At 36.6% G+C, this 23,759-nt stretch overlaps 1 protein-coding gene across 1 annotated transcript in view; it reads right to left on the reverse strand.

Moving 5' to 3' along the window:
* Window positions 1-23,759, reverse strand: part of LOC138716526 (runt-related transcription factor 1-like) — a 418,897-nt gene that overhangs the window by 109,542 nt on the left and 285,596 nt on the right. The gene's annotated exons all lie outside the window — the stretch shown is intronic.

The following is a 23,759-nucleotide window of genomic DNA, read 5'->3' on the forward strand; positions in this document are numbered from 1 at the left end:
TCTGTAGTGATGGAATTACGATATGTTAAAGAGTGGAGTGTAGATTGCATGTTAAGATGAGACAAACCTGCCACTCTTACATGTCCATTGTGGACTGCAAATTTGGCATTGGTAAATTTCTCTGAACCCCCATCTTACACGGGTAGGTTTCCTTTAAGTCACGTCATGGGCCACCAAACCTCTCTCTCCTTCCGAGGCATCTTTGCTATGATTCTGACACAAACCTCACAGACTCTGCGGAGAAACGAACCCTGTTCTCTCGTTGAGAAAACATCTGTCAGCTACACCTGCGTCCCCCACAAGAGGCTGGGGAGGGCAGGGAGAATTATTCTCAGACAACACGCAGCAACGCCTCTTGATAATAATTCAAAGTCGTCACAAATCAGGAGTACCGAGCACTGGGCTCATTTAACTGTCGCCCCTAACAGAGTGGCTTGTCTGCGCCTCTGGAGGTGTATTTCTCTCAAACGGGAAGATGCCTCCCTCTCCGTAGAGGATGTGACATTTTTGTATGCGTCGCGGCCATGTTGTGGTGTAAGGTCACGATCCCAGGATTAGCTGGAGTCGCGGCGACGCGCAGGAATGTCTTGTGTGGCGCAATCAAATTCGAAGTGTGGTGCGTTATAATCCCGTGAAATAGCTTTCTGAATGGGGCGTTTACTAAGAGCAGGGATGTTCGTTAGCGAGGTCTTACCTTATATACCTTGGCTCGGCTCAGACAGTAGCCTAGCATACAGGCAGCGGATAATTTTGCACATTAATTAACTGTGTAGATTGTAATTTAGTTAGAAGTAGTTCAGATTCACAGACAGACTGATCGAAATGGAGAGCACACAGAGTAGATAGATTACAGTAGGCATATCTATTAGACTACATAGAGTAGACAGATCGATTAGATAGATAAATTAGATAGACGTGCAGGTAAACAGACAGGTATAGAGACAGACAAATATAGGGATGGACATACAGAGAAACTCATAGACAGAGAAATAGTGATAGATATAGATATAGATGTGAGTATAGATATATACCTATATAGGCTATAGATATAGATAAGAAATGTAGATCCAGACAGAGAAACTTATAGACAGAAAACTAGTCATAGAGAAATAGAGATAGATAAAGATGTGAGTATATGTATGTATATATAGGTTATCATTATAGACACACACACACACACACACACACATATATATATATATAGGTTTATAGTTATAAAGACGGACAGATAGACAGCAATGTTACAAACAGATATGCAGGTAAACAGACAGGTATAGAGACGGACGGACGGGCGGACAGACAGACAGACAGACAGACAGAGACAGACAGACAGATATCATTCGAGAGTTAATAATAGACAGTCTATATAATTTAATAACTAGGTAGAGAGTTAATTTCTAAAATAAAAGCTATCAAGTTTCTAGCAATAAGGTAATTTTGTAAGTACGCGGAGAGGTAGTAATTATTAGTCTATTATTAGAGTAGAAAAACTCGCTCAGGCGCCGGGAATCGAACCCGGGTCCTTGGTTCTACATACCAACTGCTCTAACCATTGAGCTACGCCGAAGTTCAATCCACAGCACCGGATCGAATCCCTTTCCTCCAGTATTTTTCCCTTTGTGGCCTGACTCCAAGTTCGACATGTATGTTGACATGTTTATATTAAGTCAACTGCCATTATACAAAGGGCGCACTCAGTTGAGTGACTTGGTGGCCGGGATTCCACAGTAATATACACTGTTTCTCGAAGAATTTACGTAAAGATTAATTTTTTGGTCCTACAGAATACATCTGTTAAGGTAATACAATAATCCGTGGCGCTACAGCCCGTGAAGGGCCTAGACCGACCAGCCGCATGCTGGTCTCACGCCCACATGCCGAAGCAGAGGTGGACGATCATCCAACCAGAATGGACAGACAAGTATTTTTCCCTTTGTGGCCTGACTCGACTCCAAGTTCGACATTTAAGTTGACATTTTTATATTAAGTCAACTGCCATTATACAAGGAGCGCACTCAGTTGAATGACTTGGTGGCCGAGATTCTACAGTAATATGCACTGTTGCTCGAAGAATCTACGTAAAGATTAAATTTTTGGTCCTACAGAATACGTGTGTTACGATAACAATTAACCAAGGACTCGGATTCGATTCCGGCGCCGGAGCGAGTTTTTCTCCACTAATATTAATTGTTACAGTAACAGACGTATTCTGTAGGACCAAAAAATTAATCTTTACGGAGAGGTAGTAGTTCTTGGGTGAGTAGGTAGATAGGCAGAACCTAGGAACATAGAGAATTAGGAACTATTATGTAGGTAGCTATGTAAGCAGGTAGAAAGTTATGTAATTACTAATTGCATAGGCACGAATGTAGGGAGGGTTGTAAGGTGATAATTTATTATCTAACAATTTCGCCACACAGGAAGTCTTCCTTGACGTAAGGACATAAAAAATATAGGCCTATTGGACATGTATAAGAAACAACATAGAGCTCCGAAGGAAATAAAAATAAGTATAGTTTTCGGACTCATAAGGACGGGCTGCAGTTACAATAAGAAAATGCATGCCAAGAACCCTTCGGTCTTTTTGTGCTCTGCATCAGACGCCAACTGGAGCCATTTGTCAACATGGCTGAGTTACAAAACAAAGACTGGATTCGAACCTGTGTAATGTTTGCTAGAAACCGTGTGTTTCCCTGCTTCTCTGTGTTTCATTACTGAAGTTAGACGGGCACTCCAATCAGACGCACGTGCGGGGGCGTGTCAAAGTGAAGGCGACCAGGAAGTGTGTCTCCGCGTGGGACCAGCTGCCGCCCGCGAGCAGCGCAGCGCCTGCCTTGATCTGCGCGTCTTTTCTTTCTATTTGAAACTAATGAAGCGAGGAATGAAACCGCGCGTTGCGGACGAACAACTTGTCTCTGCCGGCTTATGGAGAGCAGGCATCGACTTCATGTTGAAACATTTATATGACCTAGCGGGAGACTAGATAGCGACCGTCACACCTCACCAAGACAAACACAGACAGACAAGTGAATAATTAGTCGATAAATAAATTAAATAATCAGGAATTTAGCCTAAATAAAATACGAATCGTGAAAAGAGAGGAACACTATGCAAGTAAATATTCTATAAGTTATTCAACTAACAACTCTTCGTACTCTGTGGTGCAAGCGGTAGCTCTTATTGGCTTAATTACTAATCCAGTCCTCCTGTGTTCGATATCCGGCTGATAATTAAACATTTACCTTCCTCCAATTGAGAGTGGTTATATGTTCCTTCTGTAATGTTAACCATGTGTAGTTTTATGCTGTGTTGTTGCACCATGTTGATCACTCGTCACAATGTCCCACTACCTGCGGTTTCATTCCTCACAAAAGTAAAGACGAAACGTACCAAAAATAAATAAATAAATGAACATAAAATTACATTAGGGCCTATATATAAATGGGCAAACGTTAGACATTTCAGTCCGATAATTTAGCAAAAAATGTTCTTACGAAACACAGTATAGGAAAACAGGTCCTAAATAACACTAAATAAATTTAACTAACATCATACACCGCCTTACGTCTTGACTATATTCACAATTCTAATTTTATAGTTTCTCTAAATTGTGACTGTCTATGTTTAACCAATTCTACTAAAGTTAAATATCTAGGATACTAAGGGCCGTAGCGCGTGCTGCGAAATGTCTATGAATAGCACCCTAATTGACCAGCACTTTAGCTGGGACACACATATTGCATTTTTATGTAATAAATTTCTGTTTTGTTTAAATAGGTCTATTTGACATGTTCATTCTTGTTTGATGTAGGCCTATATATATTTTTAATATATATTAACTTAATATGTATTTTTGTGGCTCCCTATTTGTAATAAGTATTGTAATTGTAATAAATGTGTATTTAAATTTGAAAAAAAATGGTCATACACTATAATTTTAACCAAATCACAATATAATTTACAACAAATAGCTACGTAATTACTATATAATACAGCACAAAGATTGCTTATGACAGAAATATCCAGTCAAAATTCCGAAGTGAAGATCTTTATGGGTAGGCCTAATCTTTCAATAACATCTGAGAAAGCAATAAATCAGAAAATTACAAAGCAAGTTAAGCATTTTAAATACTATTAGTAGTGTGATATCTACAAAATAAGCTATATAGGTTTTAGTATATGTGCGGATCTATCAAAATAAAAGACAGGGAAAAGACAATCGATTAAAATTCTATAAACCAATGGTCACACAAATGTTGACTTATGGGTGTACAACTTAGGCACTAAATAGAGCACAAAAGATAAAAATTAGAAAAAATGCCGAAACGAGATTTCTAAGATACGTAGATGGATGCAAGTTGTCTGGGTGTGTTTTTTTCCGGTTTTTTCCTCCTCACTCCTATGGATGAATATCAGGTAACTTTATCAGGCGATTGGAACCCCATTCATCTTCGCCACTTCCTTTCCTCCCCCATCATCCTTTCTCTAATCATTCCGTTTCTGGTTTTTCAGATCACTCTACAAGCGGCCTCGCGAAGCTGCTGACTCTCTCGACCGGCCTCCGTGGAATGTAGTTAAGTGACGTTGGATGGGTTGTGCAACGGCACCCGAGGCGGATCTACTCGGGGAAGGAGTTTCGCCTCGAACCGACAAGGGAGCCTTGGGGGAAGTTGCCAAAGCAGGAATGGTATATGGATTCTGTCGGCTGTAGGGAGCGGTCGTTAAGGGAGTCATGTGGTTACGGCGGTGCACGTAGGGGATCTGTGGCATGCAACTCATTCCATATCGAGGGTTAGCGCAATAGATCTCAACAGGTCGTAGTGCTGGGCCATCCGTGTCCCCCCTCAGTTAAATTCCATTCCAAACTAACTTGAAAGAACGCTTACTAAGAATGAATACAACTAGAATAAACTTACTTGAGCAAACTATGGCCTACAAACCTAGTGGGAAAAGAGATGTGGGTATCGACCGACAAGAGAATTGATAGACGATTTTGATTCCTTCTGAGTGGAACAGACCGGATGATTGAGGATTATGATATTGATGATGACAACGACGACGACGATGGAACAGTGCTTACAACCATTCTACCAGGATTCCATGCGGTGGCCTGTCGCATAGGTAGTCAGAGTTCCAGTTCTGGCAGGACTGAGATTTTTTATTGAAAAATCCACATAAATTTGTGAAATTTGTGGCGGACAAAATCGAAATTGGGGTTTGTCTCTGGGTTCTTCCGTTTCCCACGTTAGATACACGCATGTTCTTCCGTAGACCAGCCTCCTCCGCGCATCTTCAGCCTGCGATCGAGCAATGCTGCACAATAATGACGTGTCGGTGTAATTGGTGATAGCAAAATGATGTTTCGAGAGATAAGCTCCAAAATTAGACTCACAATGGGGGGGGCCTCTAAAAACAACCATTTAAGCGATCAGTTCAAGCAGGATTCAGAACACGACAGAGCAAAGCTCTCCATACTTCGTCCATATTAATTAAAAAAAAAGAATAGTTATGTTTAATAATATTTTTTTCATTCAAGGAGTATTATAAAGGAGATATAATTATGCAATCAATCAATCAATCCATCAATCAATTTCTTTTACAGAGAACTTCAAGATCCATTGTCTATGCTGTTTCATTCGTCATTTTAAATAAAGAAGAATATTTATGAAATGACTCAATTGGGGTTATTCTTTCATAAGTAGGCCTAGATATGAATTAACATTATTGAATTGAAGAGCTGACAAGCAAATATTCTCATGGAGGCAGATAAAAAAGTTAAATTTTTTCTTCCACCATGTTAATAATGTCAAAACAAGTGATTATACAAATTTTGGCCACCCGAGCGTAATTACGAGGCCGTCCAGAAAGTGATTTTACCTGGGCCAGTTTACAGAAAGAAAGCACAATTTCGTGGAAAGATTTAGTCCATTGGAACAAATACAGCAATTGTTGCTCTATTTTTCAACATATTCTCCACCAGAATTGAGGTATTTGTCATACCATGGGATCAACAGAGAGGTGCAGATGGCTGTCACACACTGGTTTCGATCCCAGGCGGCAGAGTCCTACGACACAGGGATACAAAAATTGATCCCATGATATGACAAATGCCTGAATTTCATTGGGGATTATCTTAAAAAATAGCGCAACAATTGCTGTATCTGTTTCAATAAATCTTTCCATGAAATTATGCTTTCTTTCTGTAAACTGCCCCAAGGAAAATCACTTTCTGAACGGCCTCGTAATTGCGGTCGAGTGGCCAAAATTTGTATAAACACTTTGTTTTGACATTATTAACATGTTGAGTTTTTTATCTGTCCCCATGAGAATGTTTGCTTGTAAGATCAAAAGCGAGACTTGCCATCAATTTTACTGTATCTGAGCTAAGAGTGTTCCTATGTTATGTGAGTGACCCTTCATCATTTAATGTATTCTTTTTTTAATTTTATTGGGTTATTTTACGACGCTGTATCAACATCCCAGGTTATTTAGCGCCTGAATGAAATGAAGGTTATAATGCCGGTGAAATGAGTCCGAGGTCCAGCACCGAAAGTTACCAAGCATTTACTCGTATTGGGTTGAGGAAAAACCCCGGAAAAAACCTCAACCAGGTAACTTGCCCCAACCGGGATTCGAACCCGGGTAGCTGGTTTCGCGGCCAGACGCGCTGACCGTTACTCCACAGGTGTGTACTATCATTTAATGTAAAAATGGAAATTATTACTTCCTTGGAACATTGTAGAATTCTAGTGTTAAGTTGAAAAATGGTACTTGTAAATAACTATTCCCCTTTTTCTAACACAGTGTTTCACACGCTTCGATCTTCAGTGTTCAACAAAACTTTCCAGCATCCAAAGATTCTGGGTCTGAGTTGTGGAACAGTGAAACTGACCCAATTGAATAGTGTGTAACTGAGGTGTCGATTTGTTTGTAAACAAAATTTTATGATTTACTGTATGTAACAATATATATATAATATATTACCAAAACATGATTTCCACTTTTAATTGACCATTTTTAAGACAGTCTGTTTCTTCAGATCAAAAAGAAGACATGTAAGCAGTTTTCAAACCTATTTCTAATGCGAAGCAATGATATTTACTTTTTGTCGTCCTCCTAATCCTCCATGTATAAATCTTTCAACCAACGTGATACCGTGTAAAGTAGGCCTAAAGGATGAAACTGTAAAATATCTTGGAGTGCACTTAGATCGCTGTCTATCATGGAAACATCATATCAACAACAAACTTAAATTGGTCTACTCAAGACTCACTGAATTATATCCGCTCCTCAACAAGAAACTATCTCTAAAACTACAAAATTTCATACTACTTTACACATCTCTATTACGTCCTCTACTGCTTTACGCCTGTCCTGTCTGAGGCGGAGCTGCAATAAGTGAAATTAATCACAGCCAGTCATTTCAAAATAAAATCCTACGAATTTCACATAATTCTTCTTGGTTTGTCCGTAACGCCCAACTACACAGAGAAACTGGTAAGTTATTGATATAATCAAACAGTTTATTCATTCACAAGCTAAAAAAAACTATAACAACCTAGAAAATGTTCCAGGCGTCGTCCTCTACTCTCTAGAAAGAAAGTCCACATTTCCCGCCAGAATCAAGAGCCGACTTCCAATGGACCTAATATTATAATCAAAATTTATCATCACACCAACTAACAATTTTTTATTCGCTGAGGAGCCCAATCTAGGCTGCCCTCAGTTCTCTGTCACTTATTGTACTGTATTTTCATTTCATTTAAAAGTTGTCTGGTTAGCGCTAAATGGATTCCTGAACATTTTCCCGAATCCGCATTCCCGAACATCCATTTTCCCGAATACAAAATTCCCGATTCCACATTCCCGACAGACATTTTCCCGGTTTCTTTGATTTCTATTTTCCCGAAATTCCATTTTCTCGAATATAAAATTCCCGAATCCACATTCCCGATTTATTTGATTTCCATTTTCCCTATAATACAGTAATATATATTGCCACACAAATGTATTTAACACAATTATGATATAATTATAATTAATTACACTTTCTCTTTACAAAGTGAAATAATGTTCAAGAGTCCTCAGGTAATCGAGGTGCCTGTTATCGGTTGCATATGTGTGATAATCCTGCACAATAATTCGTATTCGTGTTTGAAGTCGTAGCCACTCCATCTGCGGCTGGCCCTTTCAGTACTTGCAGGTTATTAAGCGGACTAGAAGTAATCGCCCGCGCAGAACATTCTTTGGAACGTACTTTTGCACAATCCCAGTATATTTTTCCTCCAGCAGAAGTCTTGCTCTTTAAATACCCTACATGTAATCTTCCAGTAAAAGCCTTTAACCTCCTCGCGCTGAAGTTATAATTGTAGCTTCGTCTACCATGTTTCTCACAACATATATTTACCTAATAAATTTGTTTGCTTAAATGTAGTTTTTATAATTTGTTTGTTTTCTGGCAACATCTAGTGATTGTAAGTTCATGTCTTTTACTGTTCGGGAATTTCTCGCATAATATATTCGGGAAACTGAATAGTAAATGAAATTCGGGACCGTGGCTTCGGAAACTTGGCTTCGGGAAAGTCTATTTGCAAAACTAGCATTCGGGAAAAGGTAGCTTCGGGAAAACGTCCATTCGGGAATGCGCATTCGGGAAAATGGACGGGAACGCGCTAAATGCGCTGATCGCTCAGTAAATTATATTAAAAAACTACTTTTTTCTATGTTCCGTCTTCTAAAAGGGTAACTCCTTTTGAGACAAGAAGATACAATAAAGTACAAGGTAGCAATGCCAAAAACAGGTGGCTAAAGCAATTACTTTGCAGTTTGTGAAGTCTTGTGTGTTTTTCCCAAAATGACTTCTGCATGATTAGTCCCGTTTTTCATTTCTATTATTATTATTATTATTATTATTATTATTATTATTATTATTATCATAATAGCTTAATAATAATTTATTTATTTTATTGATATTTATGTGCTGGACAACAGCCATTGGCCAATAAAAGTCCAGCACAGTGATACAATAAAATGAACAACTATAGTACAAATTGAATAATTGAGATAACAACAAAATGAAAAACATAGATTACAATGATTAATTTACAAGAATTAATACTATAATATTTTAAGGAAAGGTGTTGATTCTTACAAAAAGTATTACCAATTTGTGTATAAGGATTATGCAAATAATGTTAACAAAGACACTGCCATGTTCTAATACTTCTATACATTGAATGGATCGAAATCGCCTAGATGTATGTTAGCATTTTAATACATCTGGAGACCGGCGAAGAAGAATTTCTAATATAGAAGAGTTTGTGATGTTTCATGTCCTTGATAAGAATACGAAGGCTGACACTGCTTAAGAAAGATTGACAATTAATGTCACCTTTAAGGACCTTACATAATAAGTAACCAAGATCATGACGTCTAGCATACAACCTTCGACATTTAAAGTGTTCGCATTTTTTTATCATAGTTATACCCGGAGTTATTAGGCAGAAATCTGTAAGAACGTAATGATATAAATTTCCTTTGAATATTTTCCAGTTTTGCCGAATCAGAACTAGTAATAGAGTTTCAAACTACAGATGTATATTCGAGTTTCGATCTCACTAATGTATAGTAGGCTATAGTATTAAAAGAGAGTCAGGTGTTGAAAAAGAATAAGTAATTGACCGAATTATTCCTAACATTCTTATTGCATGGTTATAAATATAATCAATGTGGTTGTGAAAATTTAATTTATTGTCAATTAATACACCGAAGTCTCTAATACAATCTCTTCTGTTAATTAATACATTTTTAGATAATAGTTATATTTAATAATAATAATAATAATAATCATCATCATCATCATCATGATCATTACAATCATTATCATTATATGGCATGTACATCATTTCCGACAGACATCACTCTTATACGTACACTGAATATGAAGAAAATTCGTCCATACTACTTACTGGCTTTTAAGGAACCCGGAGGTTCATTGCCGCCCTCACATAAGCCCGCCATTGGTCCTATCCTGAGCAAAATTAATCCAGTTTCTATCATTATATACCACCTCCCTCAAATCCATTTTAATATTAACTTCCCATATACTTATCAGTCTCCCCAAAGGTCTTTTTCCCTCCGGCCTCCCAACTAACACACTATATGCATTTCTGGATTCGCCCATACGTGCTACATGTCCTGCCCATCTCAAACGCCTGGATTTAATGTTCCTAATTACGTCAGGTGAAGAATACAGTGCGTGCAGTTCTGTGTTGTGTAGTTTTCTCCATTCTCCTGTAACTTCATCCCTCTTAGCCCCAAATATTTTCCTAAGCACCTTATTCTCAAAAAATCTTCACCTATGTTCCTCTCTCAAAGAGAGAATCCAAGTTTTACAACCAAAAAGAACAACCGGTAATATAACTGTTTCATAAATTGTAACTTTCAGATTTTTTGACAGCAGACTGGAAGATAAAAGCTTCTCAACCGAATAATAACAGGCATTTCCCATATTTATTCTGTTTAATTTCCTCCCAGGTATCATTTATATTTGTTACTGTTGCTCACAGGTATTTGAATTTTTTCACCTCTTCAAAGGATAAATTTCCAATTTATATATTTTCATTTCGTGCAATATTCTCGTCACGAGACATAATCATAACTTATACTTTGTCTTTTCGGGATTTACTTCCAAACCTATCTCTTTACTTGCTTCCAGTAAAATTCCCATGTTTTCCCTAATCGTTTGTGGATTTTCTCCTAACATATTCACGTCATCCGCACAATTCCAAACTTTCTCTGTTATCCTGGACTTTCCTAATGGCATACTCTAGAGCGAAGTTAAAAAGTAAAGGTGATAATGCATCTCCTTGCTTTAGCCCAGAGTGAATTGGAAATTCATCTGACAGAAAATTCGTCCATATTAAGAAAAGAAAAATTCATGCATGCCTAAAACGATTTTTTCCTTAACAGGAATATTGAAAACTTTTAGACCTACATTAATTAGAATACTGAAATGTCTAATTAGTATTTTCTTTCTTTGAGGAGCATATAATGAGAAAACCAGAAAGATACAATGACGCCAGATATAATTCTGGATGTGGGGATGCGAATCGTTGCTATGGAAACGGGTAGCAACAATGAGCTGCACTATAGTACAATGAGCCTCTCGGAGTTGTACGTGTTGAGGTCCGCTCGCATTGATTCTATGCCAATTGCACCGGGAACATCTCCCCAGCAACCGACTTGGGTTATATATCAGTTGCCTCCCTCCTCCTTGTAGCAAGCTGCCCGCCCGCCCGCTATATCAAGACTCACCCTTACCCCGCAGAAATAGCCAGAGCTGTGAATGACCTCCCTCGCATGTTCGCAGCGAAGTCAGGTACGAAACACACCTTGACGAGAATATTCCCTACGCCTCCTTCTTGTTGTCGATATTTTTTTATAAACGGGAAATGAATGAATGAATGAATGAATTTTCTTTATTTTAGTAGGTTATTTTACGACGCTCTATCAACATCTCAGGTTTAGTGTCTGAATGAGATGAAGGTGATAATGCCGGTGAAATGAGTCCGGGGTCCAACACCGAAAGTTATCCAGCATTTGCTCATATTGGGCTGAGGGAAAACCCCGAAAAAAACCTCAAGCAGGTAACTTGCCCCGACCGGGAATCGAACCCGGGCCACCTGGTTTCGCGGCTAGACGCGCTAACCGTTATTCCATAGGTGTGGATTGAATGAATGAATGAATGAATGAATGAATGAATGAATGAATGAATGAATGAATGAAACTCTTAGCATTGCATCCTCTAGGAGGGAAGTAAAGCTTTGGATTCTGCGTTGTAAATTTGCTGCTCAGGAAAAACCCTGTCATTAAGGCAGCTATGACCAAACGTCGCACAAGTCATACTCGTCGCACTCGGTTCGAGTCTTGAAAACCACCCTTTCTACGGAATGATTGACATGTTTACCGTACTCAATGCTGTATTCTTCGTATTCTCAGTAGCGGCTCGTAGGAAAACAGGTAGCGTTTAACGTAACAAACATGTGCGAAAAAAAAATATATATATATATAATATACAGAGTGAGTTTTAAGTCCACCGATAAACTACAGGGGGTGATTCCTGACTGAAAATGGAGCACAAAAGTTCATATCACTTTCTGTCTGGAAATGCATAGTTTCCACGGTAGATGGCACTGACGACATTCTCTCATAACTTGCAGTGTGAGTTTTGTGTGTTGCAGATAGTGTGATTTAAGCAACGTAGAAGCACAATGGTCCGGTATTCATTCCAGAAACAAGCTGAGATGGTGTTCGTGTGTGTGAAGTGGGTGGTGCTGTCTGTCAGGGTACGTGGCTCCGTACATCCGTGCTGCCTCTCGATCGTTTCCATCTGTTTGGCCATACACGAACATCATCTCGGCTTGTTCCTGGAATGAATACCGGACCATTGTGCTTCTACGTTGCTTAAATCACACTATCTGCAACACTCAAAACGCACACTGCAAGTTTGAGAGAATGTCATCAGTGTCATCTACCGTGAAAACTATGCATTTCCGGACACAAGGTGATATGAACTTTTGTGCTCCATTTTCAGTCAGGAATCACTCTCTGAAGTTTGTCAGTGGACTTAAAACTCACCCTGTATATTGAATAGGTATGTCCGTCAAATTGCTTATCACTGGTCAATTGAAGAAGGTCATGAACTTCATACTATAAAAGATACATTACAAATAGTTAAAACCTTAAACAATACCAACATAGTCAGCACTGCTGAAGAATATTTTATCGCGAAGGCCTACAATCAAGGAATCCAACTTTTAACCTCTTCGGTCCTTGTGTCCCCTGTGTCTACACATGTTGAATGATCAACTGATACTGTGTTCTTGAAAATGGCCGACAAGAAGCAGACTTGTTTTTCTGTGTCCGAACTTCGTAAGTATTTTCTTGTAACTTTGTAATTAATGCAATTTGTAACTGAAGTAGTGGAATAAACTCATAAAAAACATACAAATACAAATAAATTGTCTTAATTTATTAAACATGATTTGACTTTTCACACGAAGTGCCTAAACATCATTGCCCCCTGTGGGGGACATGCGGACTCGATGCATTAGCAGTGCTTACTTAGTGTTGTTGTATTTAATTTATTTTATTAGAACTGTATTGATTTTTAAAGACGCCGTAAGTGTTTTAAATTACACTGTGGAAGATTAGAATGTTTGTGTGATAAGTATACTGGTAATTACTTACTTTATTTTCCCTATTTTCTATTTCAGTTTGGAGGGGCTAAGGTGTAATATTAATAGGGGGAATTGGAACTATCAGTGGCAGCAAGGACAAAATTTGTAAGTCCAAAAATCAGGATCAGCGTCATCTTCTGAGAGCTTCTCCATCTCGCTATTATTTCCGTCCACTTCATTATTAACAGAGACGAAAATTTTTACTGGGACTGAGGAGATTAAACGAACAAATTACTAATATAACAAACAACTGTACAATTTATATAAACAAATTACCACATAAATATTTGAATCATGTAATTTTTATTTTATCATTCAGCATTCATTTTATGTGTCCATGTCATATAAATCTAGTTTTAAATATTTTAATATGTAATCAACATGTACCTTAGCTATAATGTTTCCACACGTAGTATTCATATTCTTGTATTGTTACGTGTTCTGAAGATGGCAGTTTATGCCGGAAACGTTTAACACTGTAAATGTTGTAATATTTTGGTAATTTTAACATTGTGATTTGATAAGCAATTTGACGAACATATCTATTCAATTTGTAAAAGAGCTTATCGGACCCACACATCATGTTCATAAAAAAATATTATTTTCACAAAGAATGGGAAGACTAATTTTTTGTTGTGAAGAGAAAGACCACATTCGATGTTTGATGTGTTCTGAAGTATTACGGGAGGTAAAAAAGCTACTTAATCATCGTGAATACAGTGGAATTAAAGGTAAGAATAGTATTCTACATTTTACAAGTATACATAGGCTATAACACGAAGCCTCGTCAAAATATTTGGAAAAATATTTTTGTTCGATTCTTTCTTTTATATCTAGCTTATTTTGCATTGTTAAAAAACTCATAATGTATTATATTAGTCGATGGGGTAACGTAACATAGGCCTATATTATGCATAACTTAGGGGAGAGTCGGGTAGTATCGGACATGGGTAATATCGGACAGTGCGTTTCTTTCATCTGCCACCATATGGTAGTACCTGAATGACATGGTTACGTTTCTCTATGCGACATCACAGAAACGTAACCATGTCAATCAGGTACTATCATCGTGTGGTAGATGAAAGAAACTCACTGTCCGATATTACTCGCTGTCCGATATTACCCGACTCTCCCCTAATATGTTAAGAGAGCAATAATAGCTATTTTCGATTTTAAAAACAATGATCCGTTTTTATTCAATTGAATAATAGTACATTTTATAACTTACTTATATTTTCATCATTAATTTACTAACATAGAATCATTTCTTCATAATATAACCTCAGATCTGATATTCACATACTTTAATACACGGCGTAAATCAAAACTAGACATTTGAAGCAATTAATAATTCATGTTTTCACAAAGGAATTGAGAATTTTATAACACAGTAGCCTATCTATCTCTGATAGAATATTGTTAAAGCAGAATTTTAAATCTAAGATATATAAGTAATTATTGGTTTGTCTCAACACCATTTTATATCAAGAATTTGACAATTTTCAATGCAGGCCCTGTTGATGTAGTCAGTGATAATGCCGCCCAAGTGATAGAAAGTTTAATCATACAATTATTGGAATAATAGATTTAATGATTTTAACAATTTGGAGAACGATTTCCTATTATTTTCAAACCCATTTCTTATTGAAGTCCGACATGTTCGATTAGATTTGCAGATGAAGGTTATCCGTCTAAAAAATGACACATTTACCAAAATTAAATGTACTAATATTATTGGCTTGGACATATATAAACAACTTTGTAAATTAACATACGCAAATATACATAGTTTTACTATAAAAATTGCATCAATATTTGGCTCCATCTACATATGCGATCATTTTTTTTTTCGCAGATGAAGTTGGCTAAATCAAAATCGAGATCCAGAGTTACATACGATAATTTGAATGGTCATCTCACAATTGCAATGATTGATATTAGTCCCGATGTAAATGTGAATAGTATAACCCCAAAATTCGCTCACAAAATCTCAATAATAATTATATATTTATGATTACTTACCCTATTCTGACATTGTGAAGTTGAAATAGATGATTAACGATTAGTGCAATAAAGAAATTTGATGTTATTCAGTAATGCCAATTTAGAAAAAACGAAATACAGGTTTAAAAATATTAGTTATATGTACTGAGCTTTCCTCTTGTTATTATAACAAATACGTTTTCATTATCTGCTGAAATCATAATTTCATTTAAACATTTTATAGTATAATTACAAATAACCTGATTAATACATTAAATAAATGAATAATTGTTATGAAGGAGTGTCATTTTCTTTAGATACAATGGATATGGAATTAGAAGACGAAGATGTAGACGTGGAAGTAGGATTTCGCATTTTATTTAGTACAATGGATTCATGCTCATCGATTTACGTGGAAACAGTCAGTTGACGACACTGACTAAACAAAAGAGCGACCATGCGATAAATTGACAGTGATAAATCGAGCTGCAGAAATTATCGCGATGTATGACTGTGATTGCTTGAAATTCAAAATTTCATTGCAGTTCATTGGCCGAAAATGGAATGACGTTATATAAACGAAATAGTCTTCGTAATTCAAAGATGAATGAAAGAATAAGTTCTCTCAGTAAAATCAAATTGAAAAGAAACTGGTTAAATAACTTGTAACTGAGGCGGTCAGAAGCAAAAAGGTGTAAGTGCACTTACGTTATTTTCGAGAAAATGTCATTAAAAGCTACTAAGCTTTCGTAAATTCCATGAAGTTTTAATTTTAAATATTAATGTGTGATGTGGTTAAAGGATATATCTCTTACCACTAAAATTTTGAATGCTTTACTTTATCCTTGAAACGCTTAAATCACTTTTTTTTTAGAAATGTCACTTACACACCTTTGCTTCTAACAGTCTCAATTGATCAGAGTTTCAAGGAACGAGCAATTGATACTTTTGCAACAAGGAAGAATTAACGCCTGGACCTGCTGCATAAAAATATAAGGTAAGGAGATTTTTTCAGCCTACCCAGTATTTACACCTTAGCTTCGCCACTGGTTTGAACATCATTCTTTCTTCACCCACTCTTTCCAACACAGCTTCATTTCTTATTCCGTCTGTCCATTTCACACGCTCCATTTGTAAAATATATGCACCATTATGTTTTTTCTACTTTTTATTATTTTCATTACTACTGTTGTGTTATTATTGTAACTTGGCCAATAATTGCTGTTGGTTGGACATTGACTCTAGTGGGATGCTTTGTGCCCACCTTCTCCAAAATGTATATTTTAAATATCTGATACATTAAAAAGATGAAAATATTATTTATTGTCAGTCATGAATCTTTCTAACTTCTTGTGTTATTGTTTAATCGTTTTCACTGATAGTTTTACTAAAATACGGAAATATGTCAAGGTCGAAGTAATTGTTCCAAAATATACAGTGACATTTCAATTTGTTTTTCATTATAGTACATACTATTTGCCAATTATAAATGTTAGAAAACTGTTAAAATTAAACTATTTTTAGTAAAACTGTGGTCAGTTCAATATGTGAGGACGGGTATGAAGTGATGTGTAATATTTTTCAGACTGTTATGTTGAAGTAATTCTTCGATAATATACAATTACATTTCAATTTTCTCTTTTATTATAGTACATACTATTTGGTGATTAAAAATGTTAAAAACTGTTCAAAATTAAACATTTTTGTAGTGGTTACAAAATAGGCCTACCCTCTTGTTACTGCATATTATTTAAGTTACCTTGATATTGCTATGGTTAATATTCAGGGGAGATGTAGGTCCAAACTGACCAAAAAATCACATTTTCTAAAAACTAGTCTAAAAATATTACATAGTATTGGGAATCTCTCAACAAAATTTCACGACCCAAATGTTAGTCTACATGAGTTTCAATATTTAAAGAGCCATGGCTTGTTAAGTACCCCGTCTCTTCTGTGTGTACTAGTTAGGCCTACTTAGCTTCTTTGATTTTTTAAAAATGATTTTTCTACAGGATTTAGAATAATTAGTTTATTAATTTTTTTCGTGTCCTATATCCAGTGCCTATTGTTGTTCTTGTGTTCGCAAGAAGTAAAAAAAAATTGTAATCATGTGACATGCATATTCAAACTTCACGACTTGGTATCGGCAATACCCAATTATCAGTAAGTAAGGAACATTTTTTCAGAAACTATTTGAGAAGAAGTAATGAAATTTTGCACACTACTTTATTATTGCATAATAAGTACAAATTTGCCTGCAAAATATTTATTTTTAGGGAATATTTAAATAACACTAATTTGGCAAAGCAATGATATTTTATTAAATACTACTACATTTATGAAAATTTATTTTGAAAAAAAAAAAACAATTTAAGTTTTAAAAATCTGTCAGCAGGGATTTGTTACATATAATATAGAGCAAATGTGTACAAAATTTCAGAATCATACCTTTAGTAGATCATGAGAAAATGTTAAAATGTTCCTTATATTTTGAGATATCAGGTTAGATTAGGTGGGTTTTGTTTAGTTGGTTATTTAATGACGCTGTATCAACTACTGGCTCATTTAGCGTCGATGGTATTTGGCGAGATGAGGCCGAGGATTCGCCATAGATTACCTGGCATTCACCTTACGGTTGGGGAAATCCTCGGAAAAAACCCAACCAGGTAATCAGCCCAAGCGGGGATCGAACTCGCGCCCGAGCGCAATGTCAGAACGGTAGGCAAGCGCCTTAACCGACTGAGCCACGCCGGTGGTTGGTGGGTTCGTAATTAGGCTTCCTGACATAGTAAAGTATTGTAATTAAGTACTTACTGGCTTTTAAGGAACCCGGAGGTTCATTGCCGCCCTTACAGAAACACGCGATTGGTCCCTATCCTGAGCAAGATTAATCCAGTCTCTATCATCATATCCCACCTCCTTCAAATCCATTTTAATATTATCTTCCCATCTACGTCTCGACCTCCCTAAAGGTCTTTTCCCCTCTGGCCTCCCAACTAACACCCTATATGCATTTCTGGATTCGCCCATACGTGCTACATGCTCTGCCCATCTCAAACGTCTGGATTTAATGTTCCTAATTATGTCAGGTGAAGGATACAATGCGTGCAGCTCTGCGTTGTGTAACTTTCTCCATTCTCCTGTAACTTCATCCCTTTTAGCCACAAATATTTTCCTAAGAACCTTATTCTCAAAAACCCTCAATCTCTGTTCCTCTCTCAAAGTGAGAGTCCAAGTTTCACAGCCATACAGAACAACCAGTAATATAACTGTTTTATAAATTCTAACTTTCAGATTTTTTGACAGCAGACCAGATGACAAAAGCTTCTCAACCGAATAATAACAGGAATTTCCCATATTTATTCTGCGTTTAATTTCCTCCCGAGTGTCATTTATATTTGTTATTGTTGCTCCACCTCTTCGAAGGATAAATCTCCAACTTTTATATTTCCATTTCGTACAATATTCTGATCACGAAACATAATCATATACTTAGTCTTTTCGGGATTTACTTCCAAACCTATTTTTTTACTTGCTTCAAGTAAAATTCCCGTGTTTTCCCCAATCGTTTGTGGATTTTCTCCAAACATATTCACGTCATCCGCATAGACAAGAAGCTGATGTAACCCGTTCAATTCCAAACCCTCTGTGTTATCCTGAACTGTCCTAATGGCATATTCTAGAGCGAAGTTAAAAAGTAAAGGTGATAGTGCATCTCCCTGCTTTAGTCCGCAGTGAACTGGAAAAGCATCAGACAGAAACTGGCCTATACGGACTCTGCTATAAGTTTCACTAAGACACATTTTAATTAATCGAACTAGTTTCTTGGGAATACCAAATGCAATAATAAAGTCCGTCAATGTAAATACCTGTACCAAATTTCGGATGGATTGATAAAAAATTGTGGATCAGTGATTAATTACATATAACAGTGTATTTGAGACTACGTCTGTTCTTAATAATACATAAATAAAATTAAATAATTACGTTGATTATATTTTTATACGCCTACTGAAAATAGTACGGTACCTAACACATAGAATCTGTTTCAGTTTCCCTTCACAATAGTTATTGGATATGAATATAATTGTTCGTAGGTGAGTACAAAATCAGAATAGAGTGAACAACACGAACAAAGGATCGATGCAAGTGTTAAGGGTGGCAGGTGCTATAGCGCGCCGAGCCGGCTCCTTACAGGGAGGAGAGGGTTTGTAGAAGAGACCGGTCTGCCAGTAGTAGCACCTCTAATTAATTAAACAAGCAATTCATTAGACATTCCCCCCTTGTTGTAGAGACGGGGAAGGTTTACAGGAACTAGCTTCAGACCGGAGAGGGGTGGGGGTGGTCTGAGAAGGATTGACCAACAACACCCTCTCAGCTTCAACTGGACTTGGCCGGCCTCCCACCTTCTGCACTTGCGACATCTACCTTCAAGCCTCTGTCATGCGAATACAACCTACACTTATTAAGGATTCACAGATAAGTTCCTGTCTCATCAATTAGAAGCTTCATAGCTTAAACGACTAATCGTGTGCCTAACTCACTCCTCAGATGCATTATCTCATTGTCGAATTCATATTATGTCAGATTATTTATTAAGGAGTCCTCTGAAGTTAAATATTTAGGCATAATTTTCGATAATAATTTAAAATGGAACCAACATATTAACTACCTTTGTAATAAATTACGTAAAATAATATATTATTTTGTTTTATTGAGAAATTACTTGTCAATAAGTTTATTACGCACAATATACTTAACTTCATTTCAATCGGTAGTTATGTATGGAATTATTGGATGAGGTAGCTTATTTATAATCAATTTTAATCAATTTTATTTATTACAGAAGAAAATAATTAAAATATGTCTTCATAAACCCATTGATTTTTCCATCTAAAAAATTGTTTTTAGACTTTAATGTTCTTAACATCAGACAAATTTGTTATAAGTAATTGATTAACTAGAGGACTTACTCGTGTTAATTATGTAAGTTTGTGCGGCTTACAGCTGTTTCGGTGCTTATCACATCATCTTCAGAGCCTACTAGATCTCGGCCTCATCTCGAACTTCTCTGCCTGTTATGTGGGTGCGTTTGATTGTTGAAATGTGTTGAAAATTGGAGTCAAATAGTGTGTCACTGAAATTGATCCGTGTGTTGAGAATTTGATCGGGGTGTGTTTTAGTGTGTTTGTATATTTCGTATTGTTCTAATGTGTTGAATTTTTGGTGCTTGGGTTGTATGTGTAGGATTTCCATGTCCGCATTTATGTTATTGTATGTATGGTTAGCATTGGTTATGTGATCGGCGTATGTAGATCAATTTCAGTACACACACACACACACACACACACACTATTTGACTCCACTTTTCAACACATTTCAACAATCAAACGCACCCACATAACAGACAGAGAAGTTCGAGATGACGCCGAGATCTAGTAGGCTCTGAGGATGGTGTGATAAGCACCGAAACAACTGTAAGCCGCACAAACTTACATAATTAACACGAGTAAGTCCGCTAGTTAATCAATTACTTATATTCAAGTGTTAAAAGTAGTGTACGCAAGAATCAACATGGATAAATTTGTTATGTTGTGTTAATAAAATTCATACATAAAAATTAAAATAATTTTGAATTGTATTCTCATAGTTATGAAGAAAAAGGTATGAATTCTTTATGATTGTTCGAACTAAAATGCAATACTGCTACAATATTTAATCTTAATAGTAATTTAGGCCCAAGAATTTATAAAAAATTTATATTTAAATATCTTAATCTTGTCAATTCTAATAGTTCTAGTATTAAATTTAAAAAGTTTTGTATGGATTTTATAAATAATGACAAAATTGTAAATTTAAATTGATATAATCTTATTGTATAGTAGACATAATACAGATTGTATTATATACTTCTTAATTTAAATTCAGAAATCCGCCCCTCAGCACGAGTTCTACTCTTTCAGGGATGAGCTAAAGTTTTATCTGTTTTATTATATTTTATGTTACAATTATTAGCAAAACAGATATCTATATATATATATATATATATATATATATATATATATATATATATATATATATATATATATAAAATAAATAATACCACAAAGTAAATTTGATGGAGATTTTTCTCCCAATTGTATTTACATCTTGTGACATCACCTCCGGATATGGTAAGTCAGACATTCCCAGCCTCTTCTACTCTGACAGTATGAATTAAATTTGCGTTGTGAGCACATCTAACAGCAAACATTCTGATGGGGGCAGATGAAGAATGTTAATTTTTTTTCTTTCACCATATTAATAATGTCAAAATAAGTGTTTATACAAATTTTGGCCACTCGACCGCAATTACGAGTGACATAAAAATAAGTTCACCAAGGGCCGTTAACAGAAAGAAAACACAATATCAGTGGAAAAAACTTATTGGAACAGACACAGCAATTGTTGAGCTTTTTTAAACATATTTCCCACCAGAAATGAGACATTTGCCATATCATGGAATCAACAGAGAGGTGCAGACTTCTGTCAAACGCTGGTTCCCATGTCAGGCGGCTGATTACTACGACATAAAATTATCACTGCAAAATTTTTGTGCATCTGTGGTTAAGGATTATCAGAATTATAGTTATTAATTTATTCATGTATTCAGTCTCTCTTGTATTGGCTGAGTGTCCAGACCGTCAGTCTGTCAACAAACATGCAGTCCGGATTCGAGTCCCGACATAGGCTTAGTAAATATTATCTTATATCTCGGCATAAGCTTGTATTTTCGCTCTTTTATACGGGTAAAAGATTTATACGCCCTTTCACGAAAATGATCTTTTGTGATCGGAAATTGCTCTTTTTCATATGCATCTCAAAAGATGGATGCACATGGGAATGTTAAAGTGGCAGGGGGGTTAAATTACCTTTGGCACATCCATATAAAAATTTCTAGCTAAGCTTATTGTCCCGGTCACGCCAGGGATTATTCATTGAAATATCCGTAGTGACACTTTTGGCGGGCAAGTCGTAGTTGGGGTTTTCTTTCAGGGTTCATTCGTTTCCCCATATTAGACGTACATAATTCCGTCAATATTTTGTCCATTTCGTCATCATTACATAGCGTTCACCGATCGCCGGCTGGCGACTCATTGAAGGGAGCTGGCCTAGTGACGAGAAGGGTTGCCTGATCGAAACCTGGGTAAGGAGTATAGTCAGCCGGTGTGTGTCTGAGAATGCGCCTACCTTGCGTGTTAAAGCAATAGATCGTAAAAGGTCCCTGTGCTGGGTCATAGTATCCTCCTCCCGAAAATTCCATTCCATTTCAATTCCACTCACTCACTCGCTCACTACTCACGCTTTCACATACAGGGTATTAAAAAAAAGTATCCAATATTTTAGGAGGCGATAGTATGCATCAAAAGAAGAAAAAAGTCTATTAATCATGGGTCCTACAACACATACTTTCTGAGATCTGAACACTTGTTCATAGGAGGTGCTCAATGTGACGTCCATTTATGTCAATGCATTTTTCTGCCCTACAATACAGCAGGCTACCAGATAATCATACCGTAGTTGACACCCCTGGTATGGAATACTGACAGGTCACAAGGAATACAGAAAAGAAAAGTTTGGTTGCGGATATGAGCGGGGTTCAGCAGAGATGGTGTTGTGAATTTTCGTAATCAGCATGTATGGGCTGATGAAAGTTCCCATGCAGTTGAAGGAACAAGGCATCAGCACCGATTCTCAATCAACTTATGGGCAAACGTTCTTGGCGATAGATTAAAGGCCATACGTGCTACCACAGAGATTAACTGGGGATCGTTATCAGGACTTTCTTATTAACGTATTGCCTACCTTGCTGGAGTATGTGCCATGTCAGCAAAGACTACAGATGTGGTTCATGCATGGTGGCACATCAGGACATTTTTTTCGGCAATGAGCGTGAACACATGACGCTGACATTTCAGGACCGATGAAATGATTGGGGAGGACCCACACCTTGGCCTGCTCGTTCCACAAATCTAAATCCCCTAGACTTTTGGTTATCAAGAACAACCAGGTCAATTTCAGGATGTTGATGACCTAAAAATCTACTTAATGATCAATAACATGCTCTTAAATTAATGAAAAAATGACATAGAATTACAAGAAATCGACATTTAAATATTATTTAAAGTACTCGCACCGTAAATTAAAAAAAAAATTAGTCACTTTGTTTCAATGACTGTCCTGGAAATCTCAAAGAGAGGAGGCAACTTCCTAGAATTTGACTAAGATTAAGGAAAAGGGCATGCAACAAAATGGAGATTTTAAGGGAAACCTGTAGATTTTAATGAGGGTTTACAATTTGTTTCAATTATGGATAGTCCATGTCAGTGCCTTCATTCTCCTTCAACTCCTCCTTCCACTTTTCACTTTTGTTTTCATAAATAAATTGTGGGTGCAGCGTGCATTCTTGCAATCTTTTTGTTAAAAATACCTTCTACTGTAGTACATCCCTTCCGAACCATATTGGGGACACAACGGCCTATTGTCAAGGTAACG

Source organism: Periplaneta americana, chromosome 16 (genome assembly GCF_040183065.1).
Source record: "Periplaneta americana isolate PAMFEO1 chromosome 16, P.americana_PAMFEO1_priV1, whole genome shotgun sequence".
NCBI lineage: Eukaryota > Metazoa > Arthropoda > Insecta > Blattodea > Blattidae > Periplaneta > Periplaneta americana.